The sequence below is a fragment of the Puntigrus tetrazona genome, chromosome 4 (assembly GCF_018831695.1).
Source record: "Puntigrus tetrazona isolate hp1 chromosome 4, ASM1883169v1, whole genome shotgun sequence".
Classification (NCBI taxonomy): Eukaryota; Metazoa; Chordata; class Actinopteri; order Cypriniformes; family Cyprinidae; genus Puntigrus; species Puntigrus tetrazona.
In genome coordinates, this window is record NC_056702.1 from 10,986,459 (window position 1) to 11,000,746 (window position 14,288).

Here is a 14,288-nt window from a genome sequence, read left to right on the forward strand (position 1 = left end):
GACACGAAACGCGCTACGCAAAGTGGAAGTAAACCTAGACAAAAAAAGTGAAAGCAAACCTGCGAACGTGTAACACCCTGTCGTTTGTCGGCGTTTAAAAGGCGTTTATGAAGTTCAACACCTGCACGTGCAGCTTGTGAACGACTCGCCTCAGGTAAACAAGTTCTGTGGTTTACAAACAAGTTTACTTCTTCTGGGTTATGCCATGGTCTCGTTAAGTATATAATTGTTTGTACTTTAAATAAAAGTGTCAGCGTCTGATAAAGCGTCTGATAAAGTCAATATTATGATAACTCATAGTCTGTTTAAAGGAAGTCGTAGTTAGTAATGTGTCGTGAATAGCATGTCTCGCATCATTTAGGCTAGTCATTTCAGATATTTGTCAACAAATCTGCCAAAAGTGTGCTTTGATTAAATCAATTCGCAGTGAATTCAAACATACCTAAATGCTAATATTTATTAGCATAACAAAAATCAAATTGGACCTATTTGTTTACTTTTTCAGTGGTGCATTCAGCGTGGGCAAAAAAACAAGAAATATCAAAACTTCCTTGCTGCTATTGTGTGCTAATCAACAAACAGTTTGCAGGTAAGTTCAAAAAGCACATTATTAGTGCTTTTCCACATACTGTATCCAAGTTAGAAATCAAATATATATGCACACACAAGTCCCACGTCCTTGTAAATCGTCAGCGCCCATTACTAAAGCAACCCACGGGAATCTTCATGCAACACCTTGTTGCCTTATTGACTAAAGGCTTAACGGATTCTCTGTATCCGTCATGCTCTCCCGCCTGTAAGCCGGCGTCTTAGCGATCGTCTCCCCTCCGTGTTTGGCCAATGAGATGTGCTTGACAGATGAGCCGGATGGCCTCCTACCCCACAGTCATCCGCTAGAGCCCGGGCCCCATTTCCAGAGCACAAAAGAAACCATCAGAGCCTAGAACCTGCGGAGGGTGCAGGGCTGAAAAGGAAGAAGAATTAGCAAGTCTAAGTGTGCGCAGAGAGAATGAGAAAGGAATGACTGGAGGTCTGGCTCGGGTCACCTTCGTAGATTGAAAGGGAGGCGAGAGTCACCTGCAACAGAAATCTCTGACGTGGCTTCAGCTCCCCGCTGTCCATAAGATCAGCATTTCAGATTTCTGCATTTACACAAATTTACATGAAAAGCCTCGTTTGCTTCTCCCGACTCCCAGAAAGTTTACGGTTCTGTTGGAAATCCGCAATGATAACGCAGCGCCCCCGGGTAATGTAACGTAACATAGCGTCTCCCAACTTAAAGGTCACCTTAAACAGCTCGAGGAGGATTTGCCATAGTTTGCTCTCCAATCACACATCCTCTTCATTGGAGGAAATCAGCAATCAAGAGAGAATCGCTGAGGAATTCATGTCATATAATCATCATTTGAGATAATTGCACCTGGGCCAGTGTAGACGCAGCGACACGCCTCTTTACATGAAAAAAAAAATCCTGCACAGCGCTTGAACGGGCCATTATGTTAGTCGAGCTTTCTCTGCAGCAAAAACCGCCATAAATTAGTTTTCACTTCACCGTGCCTTCCTACCTTTTGCTGCCTTTTAAGACTTAAAATATGTAAATGCATTAGTCATGACTCATACACCTTGTTAAATACGATTTTGTCTCTTCTGTGAGCACCTGCAGGTGTCAGACTGAATGACGCTCAATTATAGTCAAAATCCGACATATCCAACCACCTGAGGCTTATCTGAACGGCTGGACAGAAATGCGTCTTGTTTGGCAGCCTCTGTGTGTATTAGCATTTATTTATAAGCGATTTTATTTACACGTTGATTCGTCCGACTTTTTCTTTTTTGTAAGCAGATTTGAAATAAGACTAAGAAAGGTATCGAATGTGGTCATTTTCAGTGGCAATGGTTATTGACCTGTGAACTGTCCTGTCCTTTCTTCATAAATATTACATTAGTGTTTGTTTGGAAGAGTTTCTTTAAGGGCCACTTATAAAGTTTTTGAGACAGGGACAGTTCTAATTTATTTATGTATTCATTTATTTTCTGGCCGTTAGAAATAAACAACCTTTTTTTTTGGTGCTTTTAAAAAAAGTACCTTTCGCATTTTAAACTGATCAGCGGCGCTTCCAGATGATCAGGGATCTTGTTCAGCTACTCGTTTTTTAATGCCGGGATCCTTCAGTCGATCCTTCAGTCGAGGGATGCACACAGCCAAAAACTACTAAAAGATGACCTTTTCCTATACTTTATTATTTAGCTTTTTCAAGGTTTATTAAGTATAATAGTATCTTTATTGCGAGTTCTGCCTCAACGTGACTGAACAGACCCAGTACGTTTGATTTTGTGAAAACAGCAGTCATGTACTGCATTCAGAAATTCTCAACTATTCTTTCACTGTCTACCAATTCTGACCAGCTACGACTTCTAGGACCGCTTAAAAATATGTATGTCGTAATACATAAGAAAAGATACCACTGCCATTTCATTGCAAGGCAAAAAAATTGACACAAACTAAATCTTCTGAAGGGATTGCGGTCAAGAGACGTATATAATGTGGTCTACAAGGTGCATTTTTTAATAGTATGTTTGTCTTTATGTGGTATGACAGACTGAACAAAGACCAAGATATATAGAGGCTGAAAAATAAGCGTCCCCCTTTCTGATCTTAGTATACACTGATATATTGTGCAATCTAATATTTAATGCAAACTCCCTTTGTTCATACTTCAGATGCGAATAGTTTCTTTTCTGCAGCAATCGTAGAGTCTACGTGAAGTAATATGTGTAGCAACATAAACTGGACAGCTGTTTTTAAAATGTGACAGTTTACAAAGGGTCTCGGTGTCTTCTCTTTTCCACGCATTACATTTGTCTCCACGGTCTTTAGTGGGTGTCCGACGACATGAGGCTGAAAAAATAAATAAAATAAAGATGTAAACAATTGCAATTACGCTCACAGCCACAACCGTCCAGCGTGTCAACAGCACTGTGAAAAATGAGTCAAAGTATAAAATGGAGAAAATTGCATGCCCATAAATATGCAGTAACCTGCATAGCCAAAACATCAAGCATGCTGAAATCAATGGAGGAAACATCATTTTGATAAAATGAGGCATGGGAGTATACAACAGCCTAAAAATATCACAAACACAATATGTCTAGGTACAGCTTCCTGAAAGATGCATTAAAGAGCTTGTGTACAGTGCGCTGAATTTATTTTATACATATAAAACAAACAGGGCTTTTTTTTTTTATATAAAATGTGCTGGAGAAGTTATGTTTTTTTTTTTATTATCGTGCATGCAGCACTGTAGGATTGGATGTGTACCCGCCAACCTTTAATGTACAAAGTGCTAAATGCAGATTAGTCTACAAGTGGCTAACATGAAAATGTATTGCTAGGCTGCAGGCTACTCAAAGGTCACTGTTGAATCAAAAGCTAATTATCTGTTTTTTCTTTTTTTGCTTAAGCCCGAGCAGGATAATACTTGGGTTGCTTATGTGTGTTGGTTATACGTAAGGTGTGCCATGGAGTCTCGTGGCCTGCGTGGCACATACGTTAAGGTGGAGGATGGTGGAAATGCACTCATGTGAATAAGTTAGGACACTCTATTGAACTCCATGGTTTTCCTGAGTGTTGAGAGTAGTAGTTATTTAAATTGATAGATTTCAGCATTGCTAACTTTTTTTTTTATTAATTAGGAAGACACTGTATAAGCTATATAATAGTAACTAATAATAGATGTTAACCAATTGATTAATTTAGGTACTTTATCAGTGCTGATAATAAACTATGACTTAATGATATAATATATAATATAATCATTAATAGTAATATTAATTTACAAAGTATGGTTCAGTGCTTTTTTTTTTTTTCTTCTATTTTTATTCCATTTTCGTATCCAACTATCAGTTGATTTATTGGTGTCTGCCGGTCCAAACTAGCTAGCTATCGTTATCGGTGCAATCCCCTATCGTTTGTTCTTGATTAAATAACCGGTGTTAGTGCGGAATAACATCATTGTAGCATGAGAGTTAGAATTAGCATCAAACATCATCTTAGACCAACACTTCGGTAAAGTTCACAGTAATTACGTTTGATTATCATTTAACACAAAGTGGTAACATTTAAGATAAACCAGTGCATCATCTGGACATCACTGAGCTTTAATTTAAACAATCGCACCAGCTTCACAATCACATTCAAACGCAGTGAATGTGTCTATTTGAGTCAACAGATCGATGAGGTAATAGATGACTGTGACCTAAGACCGGGCTCTGCATCCCTTAAAGAGTTCAGCAGAGGCTTTTGTTTATCTTTGCGAATGATTCAGACACATGCGGAATATCAATTCATAACACTTAAGTGCTTGAGGAAAGCGGATCTTATCTCAATCCTTATAAATGCTATCAGAACGGTTCGCGAGGTGGTCGTTTTCTCCGATTGATCCCTGCAAATAGTGGCCGTCATGTTGAGAACTCTTCCAATAGCCCAGGTAATCAAATGCACAGAATTGGTCTCGTTCGGTGAGAGTCACGCGTTGAGGTGACTCATCCATTTGTGAAAAAAAAAAAGTTACTGGCTGCTTAGTTATGCACACCATTTTGCTTGACAAAATATGCTGGCCTTGATCCGTATGTGTCTTTTGAAAATTTTGCTATGTGGGTTAATTAATGTTTCTCAGCTGGTGGGTGGTGTCCCAAAGATTCTCTCATAGGGTCATAAACAAGAGGCAAAATGCAACCAGTAAAGTCAGTATATCCATGTAAACAACCACGGTTTCAATACCATAATAAAATGTACTTATCTTTTATTTCATCTTTCAGAAAGAAGGTACAATGCTTCCCATTTAAGACATTGTTAGTATCAGAGGTTTACCAATCAGACTCTGTTAATGTGTTACACATTTATTTGTCACTTGCTAAACAAATGCCATTATGGACAGGTGGCTCCATAAACCAAACATATATAAGGTTATGTTAAATACAGATTCATTGGACATGAGGATAAACACTCGACTGCTGGCCAGTTTTACTAAACAGGGCAAACTAGCATGAGAGCGCAATTCCAAAACAGTGACCAAATTTCTGTTGGTCATTTGCTGACGATACACAAAAATTAAGACTCAAAATCTTATTTGCTTATCGACTAATGCAATATAAGTTCAGCGCATGTAAAGAATGAGGAGATAAAGAAGCCACAATACATTTAAAATAAGTTTGCTAGAATACTATACCTGGTATGAAGCAAATTAAAAATGTCATGGCTTGGCAAACGATATCTTTGGATAAGGTGTTCTTCCAGAATTTCAAATAAATTTATATGTGTAGAAAAAATTCTGTTCTCTTTCAAATTTTACATCTGAAAGAGAAACTCCTACAAATGCATGTTCAATAAGGTCAGGCACAGAAACTGTGTCCATTCATCACTTCACATTCATCACTGCATGTCTTTAGTAAAACCTGGCAGTATAATTTTAATGCCAAAAGACTGTTTGCGCTGGCACAAACTGTTAGTAAAACTGTCCCTAAATGTTTGGCTGCAAGCAGTGTGAAACCCTCAAAATTCAAGAAACGTTTAGAAACCCAAATGATCAATTGTCCTGCGTATGCTTTCATTAATAATTTAACGCATTGTTGGACCTCATTTTAAGATTTTTGTTTACTTTGTATGATTAATATTTTTAGCATTGCGTCGAGTGTGATGTCTGATAGCATTCTGAAGCAAAGCTATTTAAAATTCACTAGAAGCTTTCACAGGTACAGGTTAAATTTAACAGCGTGTTTCCATTTAGATGTCATGTGTTAACAATGGGAGCCATTGTTGAGAAGCCTCTGTAAAGTGCTTATTGCACACAAAACCAGCAACACTTGTAGAATTGAGAAATCAAAAAATCAGAAGATTGGATTCTGTGTTTGCTAATGCATTTCGGCACAAGGGCTTTTATCAGGGCTAAAAGGAAAAAGGCTAATTTAAAGAGAGTGCTTCAGCAATGAGCCCAAAAACATGGAAAAGTCTTTGCATCTTCTGGTGCCATCATCTTGAAGTGAGTTTTGGGTTAAATGCCTGAAACGAAGTCTGTGGTTAGCACAGGTTCAATTTATTTAGTTTTATTCTAAAACAGAAAAAAATATATAGTTACAATTATAATTTCCTCCCGTTTTTTTTTTTTTTTTTCAATTTTACGTGACTGCATAGGTTGTTCCCATCATGCCGAATTCATCTACAGCTACTAGTATGTTTAATAACTTTCTCCTTCATTATCCTCCTTAAAATTCATTTATTCGCATCGGCATAAAAATTAACAATGCAATGCATAGATTTAAGAAAATGTGCATCAGATACAAGCAGTGCCTCATTCTGACATATTTACATCTGGAAAAAAACTGATTTATTTATAATTAATAGCTAACACACGATGCTTTTATGATTTAGAGGTTTGTCCTGATAGTTACATAGAATATAAATTAACATGGCTGTCTGTCTTTACCAAAGAAATAAAAAAGCAGACTATCAGTATTACATAGGTTTTTTTTCATATCATATTGCACTTTCATCGTAATATGGGTAAATTATATTGCATGACATCAGTCGCTGCTTACATGCATACTGTATGTGTCTTTAATGTATCATACTGTTGACTATCTAGATGCATATATCATCAGCCTCAGTGATGGAGACGCACATCCTTAGTACACAGTATACCGTCTGGTTTATTTCAGCTTTCTCATTTGCTGGCAGATAAAATAAACACACTTTCTTTAGACCAAAAGAAAAAGTTTCTTTGACTTCTTAATTGAAGTGTTTTAAGTGCTTGTTTTTTTCAATGAGTACTTTGTTTCCATTTTGTATTTTTTCCCCCTCCAATCACTTGTTTTGTGAAGTTGCACAGGACTAACTAGAGTACCAGATGCCGCTGCAGTAATTTGCCAGAAAAAAGGTCTATATGAATGATAAGAGTGAACAAAGCTGTAAGATTAACTGTTGGAGCATATACAAGGCTAGTAAGCTTAGACGTCTGCTGTCAAAGAGTTTTAGTCAGTCACTTCACAAGTTCTGAAGGAGCTGACACGATTACTCACAGGCTTACGCGCCGTTTAATAGTAAGTCTGTGAAGTTGAAAATTATGATTATCTACAGTATGTCGCAGACAGAAATGTTATCAAATTGGACAGATGCTAAAACGAAATAGCTTCTCTCTCCAATCGCTAGAATTAGTTGTCAGATTACTGGAACAGTTATTATATTTCAAGCGCAGTCATACAAAGATCAGTGACATCACAGGGTTTTCCAGAAAAAGAGTCTGAAATCTATCACGTGTGATTGTAGATGTGGTGAATTTGTAATTGTTGGGTTTCAAGTGAGAAAAACAGGCTGCTGGCTCATACAAGATGCATGAAGATCTTGCCACCGCTGTCTTGAATTTGATTGGCTGGACTTTGTGATCAGCTGCATGTTAACCATTCAGCACCCCCTCCCCACTAAATTCATAAAAGCATGTTTCTCCTTTGCTTGTCTTTCCTTTCCTTTCCTCGTGTTGTTCAGCCAGTCCTGGCCTTGTCACCGGGCTCTGACAGGCAGGCAAACTGATGGACGCCCACACACTCTCTGCAATCTAACTTAGCCCGCAGAACGAATCAGCCACATTGAAGTCACAGTACAAGAGTCTCTCCTTCTCGCACTCGATTGCCTCACTAGCTCTTTCTCATTATTTTTTTCCTATTTATCACTTTCCCTTAAAGGAATAGTTCGCCCAAAAATGTAATGATGCTTTTATTTCTGTCGTTTTTGGGCTTGACAGCCTCAGTCCTTATTCACAAATTGAAAATATTGCAAACATATTATCCCAAATTTGTTTTGTTTCCAAGTAAGAAAGAACGTCATTTAAATTTGAAATGATAACAAGGTGAGTAAATGATGACAGTCTTCATTTTTAGGTGAATTATTCCTTTAAAATGCAGATTCTTCCTTTGTGCTGTCTTGTCTCTCCCTCTCTCTTACCCTTTCACTGGCAAAGATGACAGGGTAGCGGCTGGGTGTCACTCTGTCCATCAGGCACTGACAGGCGTGTGGCCAAGCCTCTGCTGAGGAACGCCAGTGATCTGTAAACCACCGAATGAGAGATGCACGTGGCCCCCGGGGGCGAGGAGGGGCCTCCCCGCATGACTCACTCTTATGCAGCCAGGGAGAAGCGTATCATTACATTCTCAGTGACGAGTGACTGATTTGACACATTACGGAGGTGTTAGCCTGGTTATAGGAATAAACTTAAATTCTCACTTGTGGAATTGCTTGCATAAGACTTTCTAGAGCCCTAAAAGTCAGTTTGACAGTTATGATTGTGTACACAAAGCATGGCAAGACTTTAGTAAAGAAGGATAGTGAGTGAAAACTGAAAGCACATAATAGGGACTGTTGAGCACTAAGAAGAATTCTTCCAGACAACACAACACTGCAGCAATGGAACAGCAAACCTCAATATTCAGTTTATATTCAGCATCATGTTTTCAAAGAAAAAAAACTGACCACAGAGAGCTTCACAAAGCCAACATTCTGTAGAGCTACAACTTTTAAAATTTTAATCAGTGGCACCAAGATAAACTTCAACCTCTGCCCTGGCCAGACAAGTCACCTGAGCATTATCAAACCACTGAAGGCAATTTTAAATTGATAAGTCAATAGCAGACACTTCAACATCTCTATAGTGACTGCCAGATAGACAACATTCAGCTGGAGACTACTCAAAACTGCACGAGTCTATTACATCTGTATATGCAGATTTTATTAATGTTTAAGACTCCAGAGACCTCAGATGTTGGAGAACTGATTGGCTACTAATGGCTACATGGAAAACCAGTCCTGTGCGCTTTTAATTCCCTAGCAGGCTGATGCACAATCTAGTGCTGCAGATGGTCGAAGTCTCTCTATTAATATATAAATATATATTATTTACGTCACTTTGATTTCTATAGTCCTGGTGTAGGATTACAGAGAGCGCGTGGACACAACATTTTTCATTGTAATGTCAGTGAGTTCTTGTATGACAGCCATCTTTGTCATTGGGACTGACATTTGAACAATGTTGGGCTAGCGATTGATGGGAATTCTGGGGGCGAGGCCAGGCTAATGAAGCCAGCAACGGGTCAATGCTTGATACAAATCTTTTAAGTCAACAGGGAGAACGCCCAGGTCTTGGTACCGCTAACACTAGGCCAACATTAGGCCTTGGTTTGCTGGGAAGGCTGGGCAGAGGCCAAGCTTCTGCTGGGTGAGGGCTATTTCTGAAGGACACTGGGGAGGGTACAGCTGGTGTCCCTGCTGTTCGGAGTGTAAAGCAGCCAGCCTGCTGAAACAAAGCCAATCGGCTGCTGCTGAGAAACCGTCTGTCCTCAATGGAATCAAAGCCGTCGCTTGTTCTTCTTTCACCTCTGTTATGTGCACTCATCTGCAGTTACTGTCTATACACCTTACAGTACAACCTTAGAATGTGGAAAAGTTCAAGCTTTCTTGGTCTTAGAATAACATTCTTAGTAGCTAGTCAGATTTGATGGTTAGATATGGTGAAATGCTCCTGAATCAGCATGTTTTACTGGAGCAACATAACTAACTCTAACCCTGACCATTAAGCAGTTTAAGTAAAAAAATATATTTTGATTGTAATGCCCTTACTCTAAATTCTGGTTGTTGAGCATGTTGTTCTATCTCCAGCAAGGACCCAGGAACATATTTGACTTCACGGTTAATCTGGTGCATGATTGATGAATGTTGTCCTTTTTTGTTTTATCATACTTGGCTAAAGTAGGCATCAAGATTCCAAGACAATTAGGAAAAATATGAATTCTGAGAAAAATATTGATTGTCCAATTTTAAGATTGATGTTATACTCTGTGAATGTGACAATGTGAAATTACTGTTTGGGTCACAGACTGCAAGCAAAGACAAATCTACAGTATAACATGACCGGTTTAGTCTGACCCTTGAACCAGTTACTCCTATGATCCAGTTATCTTAAGTAATTCAGAAACATATTGCATTTATTTGTCATAATCGTCTTTTTACAATTATATGTAAGTCATGAAATTTTGCATGAAATTAAGCAAATGCCTGTTATAATTGAAATCTACCCAAAGTTATCTGAATTGAATCTGATAAAAGCACATTGAAATCAAATTGGGAGCTGGTGACTCATAATTGGATTTAATTGGGAAATCTGCATCGATTTCTAGACATAGATGGTATAAATGTAAGCATTAAGTTGCTTAGTATCACTGACATCCTGTCGGTTACTCCCTGCACCAAACCTTGTCAGTTTCAATGAAAAGGTGCGTACATGTCCCTTAATTTGCTGAAATGCATCTAAGAGATCGGAACCTAAAAGTTACTGCTGACGTTATTGCAGTGTGTACAAGCGCAGTCACAGCCACCTGCAGCACACTGCATACCAATTCAAAATAAACCATGATGACTATAATTAATATTCCAGTCAGCTTAAGTGCACATTAAATTACCTACAAACTGCATCAATAATGCATGATCTTGTATTTCTATTGCTCCAAAGAAGCATAGTGTTTGAGTTTGAAATACATATGCGTTTTCTTTTCTTCAAAAAAAGAGGATGCAATTAGTGTTTGTTTTGCAGGTCTAGAGGTGTGTGAATCAGGTTATCTCAAGGTAAGAGTCAGTATGCAGACACAAGCAATGACTTTGTACTTTGCTGATCACTCTTTGATGAGGCCATTTGCAAACACAGAGGCATCTCTCAAGAGACTGCGGCAGGTGCAGTCACAGCAAAGTGCAGAAAAAGAAAAACATTCATCATTCAGTTGTTCATATGGGGTTACAAGGTTACTGAAGAACCTGAAGTCCCTGAAGAACCGTTGCAATTAACACTCTCTCATGCTGACCACTCCCTGTCATTGAAATAGGGTTAAATTCAGGAGGGTTTCCATGGCGATTCGCCAGGACACATAGAAGATCAACATGTGTCATGTCACTTCACAGCCATTCACATCAAGTTTCGATTTGTAGAAGGAAAGAAATAAAGCAGGGAATTGCATCTGTGTGAAATGACAGATAAAAATCAAGACTTGTTTCATAGGCGTAAGAGTTACAGTGTCGCTTTGTACATCATGTAAAAAGAATCATTAGGAAAATACGTCACAGCGATTAAGTTAAACTGATCTGGAAATTGCATTATTCATGAGCAGTTGTTTGACTGAAGACTGAACATTGTTTAGAAAAGCTGTCTATCAGGCCGTTATGAGTCGGCACTGAATCAATGGCACTTAACAACAGCAACAACATATTTGTGCACATTAATGGATGATGTACAAATATCAAATACACCTCTAAATCAATCCAATACTTCAATTTTGCATTTTTTATTCTTAGTGTCTTCATTAGATGCAATGCCATGCTCTATTTAACTTTTTTATTTTCAAAACATAATTAATTGCTTCATTAAACACCTCATTAAATGAAATAGCGATTTAATTTTCAAACACAGCAACCATACTTTTCTTTCTTTTTAAAAAAAACTTCTTTAATAATTTGTAAGTCTTCATTACAGTAAAATTTTAATTGCAGCATTTTAAGATTTTGCATTTTACAACCACCATTTGCAAGCACAAACAGTCTGGCATTTAAGTTTCAACAGAAGAAATGAGTCATTTACCCTTCATACTTTTTATATCTTTGATCTTATGCAACAAGCTGGCCTTTTGAAGTGGAGGCATTTTCGCTATGAAATTATCAAGCTTTGAGGACAGCAACAGTGTGGTCCACATAAGAGACATCAGGCGACCCGTGGGGAACCGTTATTAGCTATATCCGCAGTCCAGATCCAGGCCATTTCAAAATTAATGAACATTGGACCGAATAATAGCCACTCTACAAGCATCCTCCTTTAAGATGGGAGGTCAGGTTGCCCAGAATTCATCCCATTAATTAGCACCTGCCCTTCCCTGACAGAGGGCCACCATTGCTATTGATGGAGCTCTCTCTGGGGAAATCACAACCTCTACACCTAGACGTTCTTCTGAGACTTCATGCGTGCACAAGCGTCTACAAGGCGCCGTGCCGGGACTTGCCACATACACCTTCCAGCTTCCAACCTCCTGAAGTGCGTGAACACTCTCCCAGGAGGGTTTCGTAAATGTCCTTGCCCGTCCTTGCCCTGCCTCCATCCTTTGCTTAGGATGTGTGAGGATGCTAATACTAGCTGAGAGGGTCATCTTAGTTGACTGCTGCCAGAACCATCGCCTGCTGACTGCATCATCGTCCACGGTAGCCAATCGCAGCCAAGGACTTAGTGATGCTGTGCCACTCTCACTGGAGGGATTCCGAAGGAAGTGTCTCGTGACGGCGCATGGTTAAACAGCCAAGAGTCCCTCTCTCTCTCTTGCTCTCTCACTCTCTCTCTCTCTTTCTCTCTCTCTTCCTCCCTCCCTCCCTCTCTCTAATTCAGGACTGGATGCATGCACGATCTGGTTTTTAAGAGGGATAGCACATTACCATGCACACTACTCCCTGCAGGCTCAGCAGAGAATAGCGACAACAGCAGCTCACTCGCTCTCCCTCTCCACCTCTATCAGACAAGACTCCTCCTCTCCATCTCTCTGTGACTCCCTCTCTCTCTTGCATATGATCTGTACTTCACTTCCTCCCAGCTGAAGCAGGAGATAACAGCACGCTACACACAGGTAGGCACTCGTATTTCACTCTCTGAAGTTGCAGGTGTTCAGCTGCTGCTGGTTTGTTTCGTATTGAATGCAATTCTGAAAGAGACCTATACTGGGTCAGAGTAGAGCGTGCCATCATAAATGCCCGCCCCTACAGCGTGGCATTTGTTTTCACGCCAACACTGCTTTTGGCACCTTTTCCTTCCTCCTCCTGGCCAGCCGGGGAAGGTGGTAGTTTACTGGTTGGATGGTTCCTGTGAGAAACCCATCATCTACTGCCACGCTTAGCTGAGATCTGCTTATCCAAGTAGGGGAAAATGATTTGCACATTTGTAGCTGGAGATTGGAGATGTGTTTTCTTATGTGTAGGTTTGTGTGTGGGAGTGTGTGTGCAGGTGGGCGGCTGAGGTTGGAAGGTAGGAGCGATGGAAGCTGAGATGCTATATTCATCCCAGGGAAACTAATCCCACTACAGTTCTCCGTATCTGATAAACACTCTCTTCGTCTTTTCTCCCTCTACCTTTCATGTGTGATAGGTTTATCTTTGGCAGTGGACAGTGGATAATTAATGTAGTGGAAGAAATTATTTCAGAAAGGCAGATAATTCCCACAGTAAAGAGTTTCTTCCCTAGAAACCGTTATTAGTTCTGCTCTGGGAATCACGACCACCAGTGTATATTTGGAAACAGATGGCATCCAAAGAGAAAGTAGGTTTGAGTTGCGTCGCCCCTCAAGATTATCAAACCGCACTTGACTTTTCTTTCTCAACTCAAGCTCTTCTTATGTTTGCAATTGTTGGACTGAGGATGGATTACATAAGAATCTGAAATCTCTTATAGTCATTATGTTATGAAGGACTTGATCCATTGTGGCTAGCTCCTGCCCACATCAACAAATGCGCCTGTCATTACCTCATATCTCTGTTGGGCAGATCAGCCGTTGCTATGCATGCCTAGTGAGAGCAAGGAGCAGGGATTGCTCGACTATAGCCTTGGGCTTATCCAATTCAGTTGTGCAGATCCTCCTCTGGAATACATTAGTGCTTGAGGAGCTGCGGTAAAACAGTTGCTAAGTGATACCAGAGAAATAGCTTCGAAACCTCCTCAAAATAGACCGCCACTTCAGATGCAGGTAGTGCACACGTGTGGTTCTTATGAATTTACCAAAAATGCTTTATTTACATTTTTACTACCAACATGTTCTACCAGAATTATTCAGGTTCACTGGTGCATTGGTTCAAAACCATTAAGTCACAGCAAGTAAACAACAACAACAACAAAACTTTACACTTGTTGATTTTGTCACTAGTTTGTATTTATATATATTTTTTAAATAACGATGGACAATAATTATTTAACTTATAAAGTACATAATCTGCATGACCATATTTTATATCCCATACAAGTTTGAGGCAAAAGTTATAGTTAAAATAAAGTTTGTTGTTGTTGTTGTACAGATTCTGTGTGAATGATGATTTGTGCAACAGAGGAATTTAGTTGTTACTTCTAAGTCTCATCCCATTGGTAATATTCTTCACCTGAGAGAAACTGTTAGTTTGAAGTTCCACTTTGCAGAGGGTCTTAGATGTAATATTGGCCCATGAGAGGTTTTCTAAA

General features: G+C 39.3%; 1 protein-coding gene across 3 annotated transcripts in view; it reads left to right on the top strand.

Moving 5' to 3' along the window:
- Positions 1 to 12,470: 12,470 nt before the first annotated feature.
- Positions 12,471 to 14,288, top strand: part of syt1a (synaptotagmin Ia) — a 157,816-nt gene continuing 155,998 nt past the window's right edge. For 2 of the 3 annotated variants that reach the window (XM_043236655.1, XM_043236654.1), the window contains exon 1: positions 12,482 to 12,693. The gene's annotated coding sequence lies outside the window, so the exon portion shown is untranslated. Of the gene's footprint in view, positions 12,694 to 14,288 lie in introns of all 3 variants that reach the window. The other variant, XM_043236652.1, reaches the window with a different exon arrangement.